This window comes from Euleptes europaea, chromosome 1 (genome assembly GCF_029931775.1).
Source record: "Euleptes europaea isolate rEulEur1 chromosome 1, rEulEur1.hap1, whole genome shotgun sequence".
NCBI classification, from domain to species: domain Eukaryota; kingdom Metazoa; phylum Chordata; class Lepidosauria; order Squamata; family Sphaerodactylidae; genus Euleptes; species Euleptes europaea.
This window is the reverse complement of record NC_079312.1, coordinates 93,775,833-93,797,496: the sequence shown is the minus strand read 5'-3', so window position 1 is coordinate 93,797,496 and position 21,664 is coordinate 93,775,833. Positions and strand designations below refer to the sequence as shown.

The following is a 21,664-nucleotide window of genomic DNA, read 5'->3' as shown; positions in this document are numbered from 1 at the left end:
TAGAGTTTGGAACATGTTACCTCTAGTGTTGCCAACAGGACAAGGAAAAAACTGCCCTATGCCTTTAACAGAGCCTTAATGCATGGGAAAGGAGCTGATATTTTTCATAGCATGGAGGTAACAAATATCACTCAGTAAATACCATCCCATTAAGTCTGTTAAAGGGACAGCCTTTATTGTTTCTCTAGGCAGTTGGTAACCGTAGTTACCAAATTAAAATTTGACAGTAATTCCAAGACACAGGAACTGAGCATGAATGGGAGTGGTAAGACTAAGTTGATATCTTCTGCAAGGAGATGTAACAAGCATCTACTGGCCTTAGAGAGCCAGCGTGGTGTAGTGGTTAAGAGCGGTGGTTTGGAGCAGTGGACACTAATCTGGAGAACCAGGTTTGATTCCCCACTCGTCTGCGTGAGCAGCAGAGGCTAATCTGGTGAACTGGATTTGATTTCCCCACTCCTCCACATGAAGCCAGCTGGGTAACCTTGGGCTAGTCACACTCTCTCAGCCTCACCTACCTCACAGGGTGTCTGTTGTGAGGAAGGGAAGGTGATTGTAAGCCGGTGTGATTCTTCCTTAAGTGGTAGAGAAAGTCGGCATATAAAAACAAACTCTTCTTCTTCTTGGACGATATCCTGATCACTTTGGTCTGCAGTGAGTCACACTAGCGTTCCCAAATGCCCAGTGAGGGTGGGCAATTGCCCACCAACTCACTGGGCTGCCTGCTGCCCCTCAGCTGGCCAGTGAGCAGAAGTTGGCCAGCTGGGGGGGATGGTGATCTGCACGTGCTGCATGTGCTGCACTGCCAGCACTTCCAGGTTACCCTGGAAGTTCCAGCACCACTCTAGCAATCTCCCCCAAAACTCTATGGTTCCCCCAAAACTCTATGATTCCCCCAAAATTCTATGGTTTCCATAGAGTTTTCAAAGGAGAATTGCTAGAGCATCACATATGGGCGGATCACTGCCCTTCCTAACACAGACATGAAGCTCCTGCCGAAGGCCAGTTAGGACCTGGCAACCCTAAGTCTGACCTAAATTTGTTGTTCCTCTCCTTTCACAATGTGTATTTCACTCTCCTCCAACACCACATTTCAAAGGAATCTACATTCTTCCTATCAGCTTTCTTCATTGTCCAGCTTTCACACCCATACATAGTAATAGGGAATAACGATGGCATGAATTAACTTGATCTTGGTACTGTAACAACTCTTAAAAGAGTTCTCATTAGCTGATGTTGCACTGGGCTAGACTATAAAGCCTAGGAGGTTGAGCTAAAGACAACAAAATTAGAAAATAAAAAGAAAATATTTATTCAGTGTGCACCAATTAATTATTTTTTTAAAATGGCCTGAAAAATAGGCCTAAGTCTTGCTGAAGTAAAAAACCATATCATACAAAGTTGATGAAACATAAACTACACAATAAACCACAAAAGACCATACATGTTTCAACCACTTGGGCCTTCTTCCGTGGTCACCAGAATACGAGCTTAAAACCCACATCCAAATAGTAAGCATTATAATATATTTTAAGAACCCTGACCAGGTGGTTGTTCATTTCCTATTGTGTATGGATTAATATGGCTTTCAAAGAGAAACCTTGGATCTTTTATTTCAATATCGACACACAAATAGTTCAGCATTTTGTATAACCTGGCCCAGGTTTTACAATTCTTGTTAAGATGTGGTATCACCAACCAGAAATCTTTCAAAGTCACTACAGTAGCTGGTCTAGAAGACATGTGAAGTACAGAACAAGTCCTTACTATTAAATAAAGGTAAAGGTAGTCCCCTGTGCAAGCACCGGGTTATTACTGTCCCATGGGGTAACATCACATCCCTACGTTTATTAGGAAGACTATGTTTATGGGGTGGTTTGCCAGGTCATCTACACTTCCCCAGTCATCTACACTTTACCCCCAGCAAGCTGGGTACTCATTTTATCGACCTCGGAAGGATGGAAGGATGAGTCAACTTAGAGCCGGCTACCTGAAACCGACTTCCGTCAGGATTGAACTCAGGTCTATTAAATAAGCACTGCAATATTTACTAAGCACAGGATCAATCGTTGTTTTTCACCGAGTGCATTGCCTGCTGTACAAAATGCATTGCATGTACTAAAAATGTGTTATGCCTAAATAAGAGCCCTTACCTGATCTGTAGGAAACTGGATGATTCGTTTTACTTTAAATTAATGCTTCCTATGTTTACTCATTGTCATGGCTGATTAATTGGATGGAAACAAAACAAGTACAGATGAATTTTACAGTGACAACAACTGAAATGTGAAATGCATCAGCCAGTGCAGAAATGAGGCCTTGGGGAAGAGGTGATTCTCATAGTTGTCTGGGGATTTCTGCACAGTTAATAAACACTTTTTTGGGTTGAGGATAGTCAGTCATGAGCTTTATAGAAAAAGTTACAGCTCAAGTGATTACGTAAATCCAGAGTACGGAAACAATGGTTACTCTAACTTCAGATGTGCTAATTCAAAAAGAAATGTTCTTGAAAACTGACGAGGTTTCGCAAAGGGAGTGTTACTGTATTAGGTCATTTTTGTCATTGGAATATTTAAGTCATTGTGTTTTGAAGTCAGAGTTAATCCAAATAAACCTTTTTTCCCCCTTTGTTTAACCTATGTTTATCTTCTTGGCCAGTCTTACATTTATAGTTTAGAGTCCTTTCCTTTTATTTCAGGCTCATCTGACCAGAGGTCTTGAGCACAACGTACATGGGATAAAATACTTTTAACATTATAAATTATTAAAATGTACAACAGAAGTGACTTAAAATGCTTGAAAGACATTAAAAGTAAAATCACAATAACCAAAAATTGAGTTACTTTACAAGTATAACAGTAACTACAATAATAATAACATCGCTAGTTAACAATAGTTTAACCTTGTTGTGCCTTTAAGGAAACTACTGCTACCAGATATTTCACGACGCATTTGGTTATTTCTGGGTCAGCATCACCCAACAGAAATGGGACCACCCAAGAGTCAGCAGGAAGATGTTGTCTTGATAAAATGGGCGCAGTCCAGGTGGCCCTGGGTGTAGCCCATAGATCACAAAATAACAGAAGGTGATCTATTGTCTCAATTGCTCCTGATGCACAGACACACAGCCTATCTGAAAATGGGGTGTAGTTTAGAGTCAGTCGTCTAAAGAGTTTCAGCATGCACCCTGGAAACAAGTTGAAATATGACTTGAGCAAGGTTTGATTGCATAGTGTGGAGATGCAGCTGCAATTTCTTTACCCTGCTGTGCTTCTCATGCCCACCTTCCTTCCCCACATGCTGTGGAAAAGGTAAGAACCAGCACTTTGAATTGCAGCCCAGAAACAAATGGGCAGCCAGTGCAGACCTTTCAACACCGGGCTGATACCATCATTGTATCCCAGCCCTGGCAATAGCCTGGCTGCCGCATTTTGGACGAGCTAAAGTTTCCAGACAATTTTCAAAGGCAGCCCCACATAAAGCACATTGCAGTAACCTAGCCTAGATGTAATCAGACCAAGCATCACTGTGGCCAGGCCACAGTTTTTCAGGAACAGCCATAGTTAGCGTATCAGTTGATGCTGATAAAAGGCACTACATGCCAAAAAAAAAATCTGGGCCTGCAGGTTACACCGAGATCCAACAGTACCCCCAAGCTGTGAAACTGTTCCTTCAGGGGGAGTGCAACCTGCTCCAAGACAAACTGATTCCTCAGTCCTGAAGGAGCTTTGCCACCAACCAGCAGCACCTCAGTCTTGCCTGGATTGAGCTTCAGTTATTGGTCCTCATCCACCCCAACATAATTGCCAGGCACGTGTTCAGGACTTCCACAGATCCACCTGACTCAGCTGTTAAGGATAAGTAGAGTTGGATGTCATCTGCGTATTGGTGGCACCTTACTCCCAGTTCCCTGACAATCTCTTCCAGTGGTTTCATACAGATGCTAAACAGCCTGTAGAACAAAATGGAACCCTGCAGGACCATGTAACATAGATGCCACATGGGGTCAAGCAGCCATCCCCAAGCACCAATGTCTGGAATTGGGGCAGTCAAGTAAGAGCAGAACCACCAAAGCACAGTTCCCCTCCCCCTCTACCAACTCAACCAGCCTCTCCAGAAGGATATCATGGCTGATGGCATTGAATACCACAGAGAGGTCCAGGTGAATCAATAGGGATGCACTCCCCCGTCACTCTCCCTGTGAAGATCAGAGTGACCAAGGGCATTTCCATCCCAAACCCAGGCCTGAATCCAGATGGAAATGGGTCTGCATAATCCATCTCCTCCAAATAGGGTTGCCAGCCCCCCCCCACTCCTGGCCACTGGCAGGGGATGGAAGTAGGGTTGCCAAGTTCAGGTTGGGAAACTCTTGGAGATTTGGGGATGGAGCTTGGGGAAGATAGGAACTTCAGTGGGGTGCAATGCCATAGAGTCCACCCTCCAAAGCATCCCTTTTCTCCAGGGAAACTGATTTCTGTAGTCTGCAGATGAGCTGTAATTCCGAGGGATCCCCAGGTCCCACCTGGAGGCTGGCATGCCTATCCAAGAATACCTGAAGCTGTGTGGCCCCACCCGCTCAACCACCTTGCCCAAAATTGGAATGTTGGCCACCAGATGGTGGTTGTTCAGGTCAGTGAGATCCAGTGAAGACTTCTCCAGGAGGGGTCACACAACCTCCTCTTTCAAGGTAGTGGGAATTACACATTCCTATAGATAGGCGTTTATTACCTCTTGGAACCATTTGATCAACCCAGATTGGCTTGATACCAACAGCCATGAAGGGCAAGGGTCAAGTCTAGATGTGGTGTACTTCTGAGCAGCTTGTCCACTTCATCAGGCCTCGCCAATTGTAGCCATCCATACAACTTGGACCAGATTGCACTACAATGGCATTCTGAGATTGAATTTGACCAAATGTGGAATCTAGATCATAGCAGATGAGAGTGATTTCATCTGCAAAAATGCATCAAAATGCATCAGTTAAATGTACCACAGTGGGCATGTATGTTTCCCAGGTCTAAATTTTTGGAGCTTGGGATAAGAGGCCATTCACAACCTGGAAAAGCTCCGCTAGACAGCATTGTGCAGATGCAATTGTGGCAGTTTGCTTTATGGTTGTGTCCACTACAGAGTAAACACAATGATGTTTTTGCACCTGTGCACGGTCCCTTCACTTTGAGGTTTTTTTCCCTCCACTGGTGCTCCAACTGTCTGCCCAACCATTTATTGCTCTAAGCTCTTCAATATATCGAGAAAGATTTCGGGCTCTGCAGCAGGGAAGAGGCCTCTTGTCCACAACCCAAGTTATCTCCCATGTCATCTTGTTCGAGGTACCCCAGTCCAGATGTCACAGTAATTTATCTTGTACTCATCTAGTACATTTGTATCTTTGCTCCAAGCAACTGAGGGCAGCATGCATGGTTTTCCTTTCCCAGTTTTGCTCTCACAACAATTCTATGCAACAAGTTAGGTTAAGAGAGAGTGACTGGCCCAAAAGGTCACCCAATGAGCTTCATGGGAAAGAGGGGATTGGAACTCAGGACTCCTAGATCCTAGTTGAACACACTAACTTGTATATCATATGGTGGCCCTGATTTATTTGTGATACCTGAATTCAGCCATAGAGACCTCAGAAGCAATGCAAAGGGAAAAGCCATGGTTTAATGTTATCCTACATGTTTGCCTTTTGAATAGCCCATGTAGCATCTCTAGGTTGTGACTTGGCATCCCTGTTTGTAAAGAAAATTGGGGAGGGGGCTGAATATCACAAGGGAACAGGTAGCTGCAGTTTAGTTACAAAGCTCCTGAGGAATGTCTTCTAGTTTTAGCAAGTCAAATATAGTAGTGGAAACCAAGTGGTCTGTAACACAGCTGTGCATACTTGTATTCCAGATAAAATGAATGTGAGATTCCTCTTCAGGTGATGGAAGGCCATTGGGCCGTAGGCACTCAGTAGACAGAACTGAGGCTTGCTCATAGGATTTATATAATAGACCTGACACCGTTTAGTGATCCCCGCTTACCTCCTCCCAAGTTAGTCCAATGGCATTCGCTTTACAGAGGAATGTGTCATTGATAGTCATGCAAGAATATCAGATTAAGAGGAACTATGCTTACTTGGTGTGAAACAATCAAGTTTCACCCCTTCTGATGTCAGACAAATTGAAACCCCCATGAATCACATCAGAGGTATCTTATTTCCCTTCCATACTTTCAGGGTTGTGTTATTGTTTGTAGTGAGAAGGAATAAGTGCAATGAAGGAGATGTCAAAGCCTGTTATGAGCAAAGACTAAGCTTTTGATAAATAATGAGCTGTATTCCGTCATATTTCAGGGTTTCCTCTGGTTGTTTTCCATTAAATGTGCTGCTTTGTATCTAAAGGATGGGCCAACCAATGTTCAGAAAATAAGCAATTCCTTTTCCCCTGGATTGGCATTTAGATGTTCTGTTTTTGGAGAGCCCAGTCAGTTCAGGCTATCAGAAGAATTAATTGAGATTTAGATAAAAGTCCTGATACTGCCTGTGGACTTTTTTTCACAAACTTGCTCCTGGGAACAGGGTACACATTTTTAATAACAATGCCTTCTTAAGACTACAAAGAGCAAAATACTTTGTTTTGTATTGAAATTCTTGCTCTTCATCGTTCTTGCTTGGGTTCATTTTCCTGGATATTCCGCCATATTTTTTCCAGCTTTGTAAAACCATGGTTATCATTTAAATAAGAAAATTAAAGGCTCATTCTTTCAGTTAATCAGAAGAACGGATGCAAAAGATGTTACTTTTGTATTATGTTATCTATAAATGTTGTAATAGGTATTGTTAAGGGTAAGGAGTAAAGATCTTAAGTTGTAAATGTTCTTGGTCTAGCTAGTACCTCTGGAGAAAGGTGTTATCCAGTTTTAAAACATACAATAATTTGATTACATGGTCATTTAATCTGGCCAGAAAGAAAAAAAAAGGAGGGGACTGCTTTACTAGGTTGATACCTGCACCCATAGTATATAAGATACCTATACTAACCAGTATTACAACAAGAACCTATTATACCAGATGTTTGAGTACCGTATATACCCATGTATAAGCCGACCCACGTATAAGCCGAGGTGCCTAATTTCTCCCCCAAAATGGGGAAAAATTAGGCACCCGTGTATAAGCCGAGGGTCGGCTTATAACCCCTCCCCCCCCCCGCAGGCTTACCTGACAGGGCTCTCCAGCGGCGAGGGTCCGGCGGCGGCGCGGCCCGGGGGGGCCTGGGCAGCCTTCCTGCGGCTGCCCCAGGCCGCTCCCGGCGGGAGGAAGCGGCGGCGAGGCCCAGGGGGACCCGGAGCAGCCTTCCTGCGGCTGCAGGAGGCTGCCCCAGGCCCCTCCCGCCCGGGAAAAATGGCGGCGGGGGGCGGGAAGGGCCGGGGCAGCCATCCTGCGGCTGCAGGAGGCTGCCCAAGGCCCCTCCCTCCCGGGAAAAATGGCGGCGGGGGGCGGGAAGGGCCGGGGCAGCCATCCTGCGGCTGCAGGAGGCTGCCCAAGGCCCCTCCCGCCCGGGAAAAATGGCGGCGGGGGCGGGGGGGCATACAGACCCTCACAGGTACCCAGCATTTAATCTGGCCATTCAACACTTATGGGAACATTTTATACCCTGTTCACTACGGACCATGTTTCTTTTTTCTTTTTAAAAAAATGGTGCTTTAGATAAACAATACAGCAGTGGAATGACTGATCCAACAAATATTGGTCGGAGTGTGGTGGGGCTTTCTACATAGTTAAGACAATAACCAGTGAGGTAATTTTTCATCTAAGTATAACTGTAAAATTACATTTTTTCAGCAGAGTCAAAAGTTTATTGGGTTGAGTTTCTTTACCCCGTACCTGCCAAAACTGTTTAAAATAAAGCATCGGCTGCAAATGTCTTCAGCTTGTCAAAGGTCTGGATCAATACATACAGTATCACCTGCAACATCTAAACATAAAGAACCCTCGCAAGAAGTAAAGTAAAGTATTTTAATACTTGGAAGAAAGACTTACTGAACTTCATCTGGCAAGGTAAAAACCAAGGATTGCACATAATTACTTGGTGGATTCAAAAGACAGAGGAGGTCTTGCACTTCCTAATTTTAAACTATATGCTGAGGCGGCTGCTTTAGTATGGCTGAAAGACTGGAAGGATTTAAAAAACACACGTTTATTGGACTTGGAGGGTTTTGACAATAGAAGTGGTTGGCATGGTTATTTGTGGTACAATAAAGTTAAAACTCATGCATCATGTCAACAACATATGGTTAAATCATCCCTTTATAGGATATGGATTAGATATAAACACCTATTAGAAACAAAAACTCCATTATGGATTTCATCTCAAGAAATGTTAACACTACGCACATTAAGAACGGCTCAATTTGTAACATATCAGGATCTTTTGAAATGGGAAGGTACAAAATGCTCACTAAAAGAATATGAAGAAGTTAAACACTTATTTTCTTGGTTCCAGTATCATCAAATAAACTCGGTCTTTTTACAGGATGTGAAAACAGGATTTTCTAAAACTAAATCAACTTTACAGAAACTTTTGCTGGATACAAATGACCATCTTATTTCTAAGATGTAAACTATTGTTAGAACTTCAATGTGAACAAGAACGAATAAAACCTACCATGATTAGCTGGGCACAAATGTTGGGTCATGATATAATGTTACAAAAATGGGAAAGGCTTTGGACGAGAGATCTGAAACTTATATCTTCGCAACTACTAAGAGAAAATGTATACAAAATGATGTATAAATGGTATTTAACACCGAAGAAATTAGCAAAATCATATGCTTCAATGTCACCAAACTGTTGGAAATGCAATAAAGAAATAGGATATTTTCATCATATGTGGTGGACTTGTGAAAAAGCTAAGAAATTTTGGGAGATGATATATAATGAAATAAGGTTGATTTTTAATGGGACCATTTAAAGGATACTCTTTGATCTAGTCCCTTATTTATATTTTGTATTAACTTTATATTAGGTATTGATTTAATAATGTTGGATAGGATAAGAACAGGTTAATTAAAATAATACTGGGATTAGCTCCGTTAGCAAAAGTTTATATAATTCATTTTTAGATGGAAGAGGGAGAGGGGGAAGTTGTTTTATTGTTAAATTAGCGATATTACTTGTTTTTCTTTTTATTATTACTATTATATTGTTTCTGCTGATATGTTTAATGAAGAAAATAAAAAAATATTTTTTAAAGAAGAGTTTCTTCTGTAACAGATTTAATCTCTTCAGATCTTATCTCCTTCCATGCAAACAGCCTCTGACGAACCTTTTGACCTTTATATTTCCACGTCCAACGTCCCTACTGGAACCACCTACATCTTCCTCTCAGGAGACGGATGCTTGAATACCAAAAAAGGAGACAAAGAATAATGAGATACTCAGTCCTTCCTGCACAGTTGCAAAAAATGACACACCATCCTTAAAAAGTGAATTTTACAGTAGATATGGGAATTGTGCTATCAGGTTGCACTCGTGTTAAGAGAATGCTGCCAACAGAACTGGTTGCCCAGTTCACAGTATAACTACAAATGAAATTTATTACAGTATTGTATGTGAACATTATATGAAGGTGTCAAAGCCAGACCATTGGCTCATCTAGCTCAGTAGAGCCTACTCTGATTGCTAGTGGCTCAAGTGAGAGAGGTCTTTCCTAAACACCTCCTGCCCGACATCCTTTCACTGGAAATGCCAGGGACTGTAACCTGAGACCATCTGCATGCGAAGTATATGCCCTTCCACTAAGATTGCCAACTTAAAGTTGAGAAATTCCTGGAGATTTGTGGATGGAGCCTGGAGAGAGTTGGATTTGGGGAGGGGAGGGACCTCATTGCGGTAGAATGCTATAGAATTTGCCCTTCAAAGCAGCCATTTTCTCAGGGGAACTGATCTTTGTAGTCTGGAGGTCACTGGTAATTCCAGGAGATCAGCAATCTCCTCCTGGAGGTTGGCAACCCTATCTTCCACTGAGTTATAACTCTTTTGTAGGGAGTCATCACGGTTGGGTTTGATGCAAAAGTATCTTTTATATGGCTGCTCCTGCTGCTCATTAGAGTAGTGGTGGAGGCCAGGGGATGAAGGGTGAAAGGTTGCCCATCAAAGCGGGCATCCTAAGCAGCCCTAGGTAGAAGTCTGAAGCTCCCTCTCCTAATGTACTATGGTTCTATCTGAGTCAGACCCCTCCAGGAACTGATATCCCAGCAGGGACCTAGCAGCTCACATGTGATAGGAAGTCTTTGTGATGGACCCAGACATGACACAAGGCTTCTGTAATGTGTGGTTAGGCCCTAAAATATATCAAGTTAACCAATGTATCAGTTTATTAACAAATTACCTTTGGTTCATCCCTTCCATCCATCTCCCTGCCCCCATCCACAGCCATTTTCTTTGCCTTTAAATATCTTTGTTTGCTAAAACAGTAGCACAAATGTATGCAAGCTACTCTGCATCATGGGAAGGAGGGTGTGGCTTTTCCTGTGGGTCATCTTACCTGTGACACTGAATATGGATATAGCTGTTGTATGCTAGATCTTTACTTGCTGACACGGCAACTCATGGACTCAGTCTGTGCGTCATACGGAGGCTCAGTTGTGTATAATAGATCTTATCATTCTCATCATGTACCCATTGTCAGAGCAATAGCTTATGTCTGTTGCTAATGTGGTCAGAGGCAAACAGCATCAGAGATACTTCTCCTAAATTCAGGCGGGGCAGTGTGGGAAGGAGCCAGCAATAATAAAACCCTAAGCGTAGGTGGTATTAACTTTCCCTTACTTCCTTTTTGTTAAGTTGGTGGGCTGAAAGAATCTGACTGCAGCAAAAGTGAGAAAAGAGAAATAGTCCACTGAGCTCTGAAATGACTAGCTGTTCATTACAGCATGATAGCAGATTGAAGGGAGCGGATGAAGTGGCAGTTGCCATCTTCTGTGAAATGTGCATAAGCAGCCCGAAAGTTAAACCTCTTTTACGTATGACCTTCATCTTTCCGTGCAATTTGTACTAAACTTTGGTAAGTTGATGTAGGCTAGTGATTTCCATGCACGTGGCAATGGCTGTGATGTTTACATCCAAAACCTGGCTTTGGTTCCTCACGAGCAATTCAGTGCTTTATATCCTCAGATCCTCATCCTTTTATTTACTATTTACTATTGGTATCCTTCTTTTTGGTACAGGGGGAAAACACCATCTGTAATAAAAGCACAGTGTTACAGAGAGCTCAGCCCCTGACACTTCTGTTAATGTGCTTTGGTTTGGCCCAATTGCAACTGACCGCCAAGGTCTGGCACTGTGGATGGTTTACCTTGCAGTTTTTATGAAGTACAACTATGAAACATAATGACTATCTGGTGAAAAATGGCTGATCACTGAGGATGACTTAATGCCTACTTGCTTTTCTGAAGTGTACATCTCACTCAGATCTCAAGACATCAGTGACAGGCTTGATCCAGATGCAAACTGAGATTTGATATGATAACAGGCAAATAAACCTGAATGGAGTCTTGGGCATATTTGCATGATAGTTATTTCCTGGTTTGCGATAAACCATAGTTTGTTGTTGTATCCCAACTAGCAAGCAAAGGTTTGATCTTGTCCTGCAAACTAAGATTACAAACCATGGCTTGTTTCCAGAATAAAACCTGGCTTTGCAGTTGCCCTGCAAACCAGGATGTAATTTGTTGACAATGTAAGGTGGAGAAGGAATAATGTGAGAGAGCTCAAGTTTCATCCAAGGTGCCAAATTGTGGTTTGATATTACATGTGAACTGAGTCTAAGGTTGCAATCCTAAGTACACTTACTTAGGAGCAAGCATCACTGAACAGACTGGGACTTCTATGTAGACTTGCATAGAATTGTGCTACAAGTAGGTAAAACCATAGATTTTATCGTGATTCCTAGAGAACAGTGACATCACTTCTGGGTTTTCCCTGGAAGTGACATTACACTGTTACCCAGTGGTGATTTTTAAACTTTTTTTCTTTCCACCAGCCACCTAAGCAGGCAGGCAATGGGAGCCCTTCTTGATTTCAGTAGGTTCAGGATTCACTGCTAAGTATCCTGTTTCTTCTTATTTTTGGTGCTTGCAGTCAAGTTCTGGAAACAGACCACAAGGACCAAAAATGAGAAGAAACGGGCTACACAGCAGTGAATCCTGAACCCACTGAGATAAAAAAGGCAATGGAGGGGGGAAATCATAACACTAGTACGCTAGGCATTCAGGTCCTCAGAGCATTTCACTACTATCTCCACTGTGAAAGGCTCTGTTCTTGCATGAGAAATGGAGCTGACAGACTTGCTGCCCCCCCCCTTTAAAAATAGCTGTTTTAAGGCTAGCCAAGTGGGAAAGTTTTTGAATGTGGTGACTAATCTAACTCACCACTGCTTTAGTTTATTTGCCTGAGTGCGAAGAACCACAATGATCATTTACTCAGCAGCAGCAAATTTGTGTACAATGTTTGGTTGGTGAGAGTGCTGAACTAGTCATATCAAAACCGAGTGGGGTGTTTCCACACTGGCCTCAGTACTGACCAAAGATTGCCGCGAAGGAGCTGCAAAAGGCTTGCGTGTGTGCTATAGAACATGAGATACGGCTGGGAATATTACTGTACCAAAAGTGATATAGTCTAACCACTTTTGGGGGCACTGATGTCTACTATCTTTCTGGGTCCCTGTTGTGATGTATTAATATTGTGGAGCACAGGCGATCCCTTTAGCTTCCTCTTCTGTGTGTCAATGGATTAAAAAAAGTGAAGAACCCATTAGTCTTCTAACATGGTAGAAATTGGTAAATGTGTTTGTAAAAATGAGTAAGGTTGCTTAACCCAAACATGTGACTGTAGCAGGTGCTAAATTGTCTCCATTTCTGTATTATGAAAATAATAATAACTGTAGCTGTAAGCCTGTGTCTGGGACATACCACATACCGCAGATGGGCGTTCATATGACTGGATTCTCTTCATGCCCCAAAATGCTCTCCACATAGAAAACTAGCAGTGCCATTGTATGCACAGTTATTGCAATCTAAGCCCATTAAAACTGAAGTAGTTCTGCCTAGGATGTACTGTAAACAAGAGGGAGAAGTATTCTAGGCTAGGCTTCTCTGTGCTGTTAAGATTGCTATTTCCAAAGATTGATTTATTTTCATTTTTATTTGGTATGGAAGAATATTCCTCCAGGGTCATTTCCTCATTCCAAAGGTCAATTCCACAGGCCAATTAGGGCATCAATGGAAGCACCAGCCATATCAACAGGAAAATCCCGAGAGCCGTCAGAAAGCCATTCGGATCCATTGGACTCCAGGGGCAAATCATTTTAATAGATCCCCCACTCCTTGGAATCCTTGTAAGTCTAAACCCAAGCAAATAGTGATCTGCCGGTGACAAAGGAACCATCATCGGTTCCCCTACCCTCAGATTGCTTTCATCCCACCAAGAAAAAAAAATGCATATGTTTCCAAACACGTGATGGATACACACTAGGGAGCTATGGCCACTTGCAACAAACATATAATTTACCATGCATCTCCTCATAAGAAAAACTCCCTCTTGGATTATACTGTGAACATATGAACCTGCCTCATTTGAATCAGACCATTGGTCTATTAAAGCCAGTATTGTCTACACAGACTGGCAGTGGCTCTCCAGGATCTCAGGCAGAGGTCTTTCACATCACCTACTGATCCATAACTGGAGATACTGGGGACTGAACCTGTGACTTTCTGCATGCCAAACGGATGTTCTACCATGGAAGCATGGCCTCTCCCAGTAAGTGAATGGGGATGTGGATGAACTAAAGGTCCATCTAGTCCAGCATCCTGTTTCCCTTCCCACAGGGGCCACCCACATATTCCTCTTCAGAATTTATGATGCTTACGGTTGTAAACATTGTGTGCATATGGTAAATATGAACTTGCCATGTAAGGTGTCTGGTTCACAAGGCCATTCTGCCCATTGCCAAGTTCTATTTTCTTAGTCCAGTTTACATAACATTTGTAAGGAACCATCTTCAGTTGTTGGTCACAAATGAAATCCACAGCTTTTGAATTGTGAAACCATTACAAATATTCTTAATATGGCAGTCGTTGTGGCATGCAAATTTGCAATTTATACTTGCGATAAACTGTTCAGACATCTCATGCACATTGCAATTCATGCCAGAGGAAGAAGAAACTGGATATGAGATGAATTGTCCATTACAGATAGCCCAGGGAGGCAACTTTGCAACCTTTTTCATCTTGGAACTGTTCTGTATGGTCAATTATTATCGCACGGTTCAAAGATGCATAATGGGTATGCTACAGCTGACTAGAAATTGGTTTTGCTATCCCGAATATCTTAAAATTATGGCAGAACTAGCATAGTAATGTCTATTGTGCCACTTTTTCTTCTCCTCTGTGATAGCTATGGAAAATCATAGTCAGAACGTCCTACTGTGTTCTCTGCTGCAACAGGGTGTGTAAGGGAAGGGTACAGAGCATCTCTTCAGCCAATGAGGTCATCTCAGGAATCAAAACAAATGGGTCACAGAAGCCAACTAGATAAAGTTATGTAGAAAGTATAACACTGTGACAACCAAAATAATGGGCAGCGAGGAACCAGGAGCATTGGTAAGCAGGTTATAGGAGCTGTGTGGGTTCCATCTATGGAGAGGGTCTTTCAAAGAGGAAATCTGAAATACCACTTGAGACCACTGAAAGTTGCTATAGAGGGTTAGCCTATTTAAAATGATGCCTCAAACACAAATTAGACCACAAACTGACTCCCATGAAGCCATCAGGAACTTAAGCTTCGTTTTGAGAAGGTTTGCAGGATTCGTGATTAGTTTTTGTCTTTCAGCTAGCTGGCTCGTTCATTTACGCTGAAGGTTTTTTGTGTTTAGCTATTGTTTTAAATTACTTTGTATTGTTGAAATAGCTGTGGGAGCCCTTAGGGGCTCAGCATTTCTGGGATATAAGTATAAAAATAATAGTGTTTAACTAAAAAAATAAACAGCAGACATTTATGGATTAGGAGCTGAAATCTGACTTAAATATTGTAAATAGTTCCATAGCATGCTGTGCAAGATGCTTAAGCAGCATTCCAGGCAAGGAAGGAAATGTTTTTTGGCAAACTTGCTATGTAGCAGTTCTAAAGCATTTTGTAAGTGCAATGCCTAGAGATGGGTTGCACACGCAATCTCAACCTCAGCCCCATAGCCTCCCGCCGGAGGAGAGGGGGGACCTGGCGGCCCTATGTGTGGCCCAAGACCATTCTTCTTCTTCCAGTGTGGCCCAGGGGAGCCAAAAGATTGGACACCCCTGCCCTAAACTAAACTTTTTTCCCCATGAAAGTGCATTGGAGCGTTTTTCCTATATACTTATTCTTCCCCTGTCAGGTGGTATTTGTATGTCTTAACTCCCTCCTCTCCCCCCCCCCAACAAGCTTTAAAAAGACTGAATTTCTTGAGAACTTGAGTACAAAGTTTACAAACACTGACACATTTTTCAGACTTGCAGCTATTTCCCAGCACAGAAAAACGCGTGCGCCCCCCTACGCAGACCCCGCTTTGACAGAAATTCACCACAAAACTTGAATGCCTTATGTCTGTTATGTCATTTGAACCCTGTGGTTAGAATGGGTGCCTTTTTTGATTGACTGTGGTAGTACCTGCTTATCTCCTTGAAAAAGAAAAAGAAATTATGCGTCTGGTTAAAAAAAAAAAACAGAAATAAGATTGCAGGTGTGTGTCCACAAGCAGTTTGGAAATGTGCCAAGCTGTTAACCTCTATACGCTGCCTGAAAGCTCAGAGTGCCAACGCTAAGTCACGTTGAAGTACACAGGAAAATTTTCCTTGGATCAAAGCCTTAGTAAATTAAGGAACAGTCAATTCTGCCAGCCAAGAAAGAAGCAGGAGGGGATACAGCTGGCGCTTGGAGGATGATTTGTAAAAATAAAAAATAAAGAGAGAATTTGTAAGGAGACAAATGAGAACACTTTTCTGTTTGACTTATATATTGTGGATCTTCAATCCAGACAAGTATAATGGTTTAGGGATCACATACATTTTTTTTGTTTTGTTAATCTTATAGCTGTAAGCGGCTGCAGATATTGCAAACTCTGTGGCATAGAGCCAGTGTGGTGTAGTGGATAAGAGTGTTGGACTAGTATCAAGGAGACCCAGGTTCAAATCCCCATTCAGGACATGGAAGCTCACTGGGTGACCTTGGGCCAGTCACACTCTCTTAGCCCAACCTACCTCACAGGGGGGTTGTGAGGATAAACTGGAAGAGAGGAGAATGATGGAAGTCGCCTTGGGTCCCCATTGGGAAGAGAGGTGGGGTATGAGTGGGTGAAATAAATAGTTTCACAATTCATCATCATGTATTTATTACAGCCAAAGGCCAGCATAAAATATAAAATGTACATCCTATGATAAAACTATACAGCTTCCGCTTACAACATCTCATCTGTACTAATTAATCTGAAGGTTTCCCCATGTCTTTGTTCTTCATAAATGCCTTCTGTTTCCAGCAAACATAAGAGCAAAATATAGTTTCACAATTGGTATGCTTAGGAATTAAAGGTATGTTGCCAACAAAAATGCTGTTTGTATATTCAGTTACAACCTTCCCACTTCTTCAAGTGGTGAGAAGTTCCAGGGGCAGAGCTTCCCAGCTTGGTTTTCCTCAGGAGTATTAAGGCATTTATGTAGTTTCGTTCTCCATCTGTTCTCACCTTGTGCATTTGTAATTAAAGCAAAGAATCCCTCCTAAAGGGAAGAAGATTCCCCAGGAGGGAGAGATCCATTATTCCCAAGATGTTTCAGCTGGCTCACAGCTGTCTTTTTCTCTACCAGAAATGTTCTCTTTTTCATAATACATCTCTGCTCTGTTCCTTTCAACAGGGAGGGGCTTTAACTCACCCCCCCCCCCGCCACGTGTGTGCTTGAACAGAGCCATTTTCTAACCATGAGGATTCCCTTCCCACATCTGACAAAATGGACTCTGGTCCACGAACGCTTAGGCTGGAATAAAAATGTGAGAGACTTTCAAATAGGAGTGGGCCCTCATCGCTAGGGTACCGGTAGTTAAGAAGCATTAATGTTCTATTGTCATAGGTCCTTTCTCCCACAAGGCACACCACTTTAGGCCAGACCTGTACGATAGAGGCATTCACGGTAGCCATGAACACCAAACCACAGCAATACATAATCAAGTAATTAATTTTACAAGTAGAATGACGTGATGTTGAGACTCCCATTCTAGTAGAATAACCCCTGAGGCTAGCCCATCATAGCACTAGTGGGCTGTAGAGAGTTTAAAGGACAGCACCATTTGCAGATACAGTTGCCAAGTCGGCCATTTTCCACTTTCCCTCATCTCTCTCCCTTCTGGCCTATTGCTGTTATACTCGGTATAATGGGGATGAGGCGGGATAGGAGGAAGGCTATTTTTTTCCCATTTTCAGTACACATGCACACTTTGTTTGGCATGTGCATGCATTGGGCACACATGAATACTGTGGAGGAAGAAGCCCCAGGGAATTATCAGAGCGCACATTAGCAGCTGTCAATCATCCCTGCGGCAGGACTGACTGCTGCTCCTGTGGCTGGCAGGTTGCCCCGCCTGGGTCCAACTTGGTGTGGCTTTGGGCTTTCAAGGCAACATTGGTGACAGCAGTACATTCACCCAGGGCTGCTACTCTGCTTCGTTTTAGACCTACCAGGGTTCACACACGCCAGCAGGGTGGCCGTGGTAGCACTTGACACAGCCACTGTGGAACTATCACCACTGTTCACTTGGGCTTGCCAGGGCTGAGGCTCACTCTGCCTGGGCCCATGTGGATAGATCATGATGGGTAGCTGTGTTACTCTATCTGTAGCAGTAGAAAAGAGCAAGAGTCCAGTAGCACCTTAAAGACTAACAAAATTTTTGGTAGGGCATGAGCTTTCGTGAGTCACAGCTCACTTCTTCAGGAAGTGAGCTGTGACTCACAAAAGCTCATGCCCTACCAGAAATTTTGTTCGTCTTTAAGGTGCTACTGGACTCTTGCTGTTTCCTATTGGGCCCATATGGTAGCAGGCGATTCTCCCATCTACTTGCCAACCATGGTTCTGCTGCTGCCCTTAATTTTGGGCCTAGTGTACCAAGGCTTCCTCCAAGTGGAGCTGTGGTTAATTGGTAAAACATCTGAGTTCAGTCCCCAATGCCTCCAGTTAAAAAAGGATCTGGTCCTAAGTGATATAAAAGACCTTTAACCAAGTAGGCAATTCTGATCTTGATGGACCAATGGTCTGATTCAGTGGCTTCGTCTGTTCAGGTACTGATGTTGCTGATATTCCTGATAGAATTTCGTTCTGGAAAATCCATAGCAGAGAAAAGAAATCAGCATTCAGAATGGTAGCCAGGGGTCTTGGATGTAAAAGAACAGATATTTTTAAAAATGTTTTTCCAGCAGCACAACAAAACAACTGTGCTTCCCCCCACCCCCAAGGTCCTCTGTATTTGTTCTAATAGTAGACCGTCAACTGTTTTCTAGCTCATCTTCTATTTTTGTTCAGAATAAATTATTAATTTACTAAGTAGCCTTGAGCCAATAATTTCTTCATCTCAGTACTGCCCATCTGTAAAACATTTCCTACATGCCTAATTTCTTGGTTACAAGGCATATGTATTACTTGACCTGAAGTGTGTGTCTTGGCCCACTTTCTTGAATTACTGACTCGGTAGGTTATTTCTTGCTTTGTGATTGTGCCATAGTTCTAGACCGGATTACGTTGTGATCTGTTAGCTACCTGGTACCGCGTGTGGATGAGTTCTTTGGTGGTAGAAAGACAAGATACAATAGCAACCCGTTTTAGATGCTAGAGTCTTTTCTGTGAACCCCATACCCTGGCACCAGGTTCTCCAGTCAAGAAGCACACTACTGTATTTCAAGAATTAATCATCCTGGTAATGACGGCATATGTGTATATTTTGTTGAATGTATATACGCTCTCCTGCTCTAAGTCATTGGCTTCCACCTACAGGGGACAGGAAAAAGCTAAGCTTTGTTTATTGATTGATTACAATTCTACCCTCCCTTTCTTATTCTGCTTCATAGAACTCCTGCAGCAGTGTCAACCACATATTTCTTTGCCAAATGATTTCTTGTTCTGGGCAGACAAAAGGCTGTGGGTCAACACTGGCTAGGCTTTCCAGGTGCCCACTTACGGCAGGCAAACTCCCGACAATTTTGCCTCAGCTGGTCACCGATGCTCAGCTGGTCAGCAGACAGAAAGTGGCCAGCCAAAGGGGGAGCAGCAATTGTCCCTGTGCAATGACATTACTTCTAGTGTGACCTGAAAGCTCCAGCATCATGCTGGGGCGATGCTAACACATGAACACATGAAGCTGCCTTATACTGAATCAGACCCTTGGTCCATCAAAGTCAGTATTGTCTACTCAAACTGGCAGCGGCTCTCCAGGGTCTCAGGCAGAGGTCTTTCACATCACCTACTTGCCTGGTCCCTTTAACTGGAGATGCCGGGGATGGAGCCTGGGACCTTCTGCATGCCAAGCAGGATGCTCTACCACTGAGCCACAGCCCCTCCCCACTTGTCCCCAAACTCTGTGAATGCTAGAACATCGCCCCAGCACAATGGCAGTGCTTCTTGGTCATGATAGAAGTGACATCATTATGCAGAAACAACAGTTGCTCTCTCACTCCCCCTCCCCATGGTAAATACCTTCCCCCCTCCATTCCCTGCCTGTTGCTGTGTCTAACAACCCGAACACTATCCCGTTTAGCATGTAGCTAGGTTCTCCGAAGCAGTGACTCGCTTATGCTTCCTAGGATGTGTACACTCAGCAAAATGCATGCTGTGAGATTGTCACACATGACAAGACACATGTAAATAGGATTAGTATCATGTATGAAGCAGCCTTTAGATTCTGGTTTTAACACTGAATAAGACTTCTGTGTAGACAACCCTTGTTGCTCCTAATCTGTAAGAGTGCCTTCTTTATTTGAGTGACAAAACTTGATTTTTCAAGCTACGGAGAAGTCAGTGTCGATTTGAAGGCAACTGTGGGCGAAACTGGGCAAGTATGAAAAGGAAGGAATGCTTGAGGCAGTCAAGGAGGCTTGTGTGTGTGAACTTCTCTAACAACACTACAACCGTTCTTTTTCTCTTTCAGAGAAGTTCCTCTTTCAGAGAAGTTCCTCTGTGTTTTGTTCTGTTTTCTAGCTATTCCAGTGATCTCTGTTTGGCAAAAAAAGTAACTTCAGAGGAGTTGTCGTAAGTCGTCTTGTTTTGGTGGCTGTTTTGTCTTCTTATCCCTTCGCGAGGAGTAGGAGGGGCCCAGCAATTGCATGTTATTCTTCTTTGGCACTCTTCCCTCAGGCCTTTTGGTTAAGCTGGAAGTTGCATTTCCTTAATGCCATTTGTCCTATGCGGAGGATTTTGTAAAGTGAAATTGGTTCATGATCCCTTGATGGACCCTATTCTACATTTGGAAATCATTCTTCTAGATTGGACCTGTCAGTCTCACAACCTCTCAGCCATGCACAGTACACAGCCTACCTGTTACTCCTGTTTTCCCAGAAACCCTTACTATTAGATTCAAATGATTTTATCATTTCCAATTAATTTGCAGTATGAATACTTCTTATCATATTTGTGATCATATAATCATATTCTTATCATATTTGTTTTCTGTTGCCCTAGAAGATTGGACCAGAACCAACGGCTTGAAATTAAATCAAAACAGTTTTGGCTAAACATTAGAAAGAACTGCCTGACAGTTAGAGTGGTTCCTCAGTGGAACAGGCTTCCTCGGAAGGTGGTGGGCTCTCCTTCTTTGGAGGTTTTGAAGCAGAAGCTAGATGGCCATCTATCAGAAATGCTGATTCTGCGAACTTTGGCAGATCATGAGAGGGAGGGCAGAAAGGGTTGTGTCAATGTTTGGCTCTCATGACCCTTTCTTGCATGCCCACTTTGAGGTCAGGAAGCAATTTTCCTCCAGGCCAGATTGGCCAGGGATTCTAGAGGGATTTTTTGCCATCTTCTAGGCATGGCATAGAGGTCACTGGGGGCGTGGGGAGGGGAGGTAGTTGTGAATTTCCTGCATTGTGCAGGGGTTGGACTAGATGATGCTGGTGGTCCCTTCCAACTCTATGATTCTATGAATAAACTCAGTATAACAATATATATGAAGTTTGCCATTCAAAATTGCAATTCTATTGTCAACCTCATTAAATTACATTGCTTTGTTTATAACATATCGTTCCATATCCGTAAGCACATTTATTACTTACTTATTATCTAAAGCTTTTTTATTTTATCTAAATTTGATTAAATTCTGTTCCAAATTTCTAGCGATATAATTTTTTAAAAATTCAGTTTTCCCCAAAATTCTGTGATTGGCCTATTACATATATATATATTAAATATAAAAGATGTCAATTTTGCCTTATTTGCGTATTCTGTTAATTTGTTGATCCATTCATCTAAATTTGGGTATTCCTCTGTTTTCCATGGTTTCTCTCATAGCACTGCTGAATATTTGAAGTCCTGCAGCCATGTGGGCAGAACTGATCATGTGTGTCTATGAATCAAAACCCACATTGGGAGAAAATCCCCTCCATGGAAGGTCTTAAGGGACTGGGC

General features: G+C 42.7%; 1 protein-coding gene across 1 annotated transcript in view; it reads left to right on the top strand.

The window, feature by feature from the left end:
• The window catches only part of TCF7 (transcription factor 7), a 142,772-nt gene that overhangs the window by 74,823 nt on the left and 46,285 nt on the right, over positions 1-21,664 (top strand). The window lies entirely within an intron of this gene.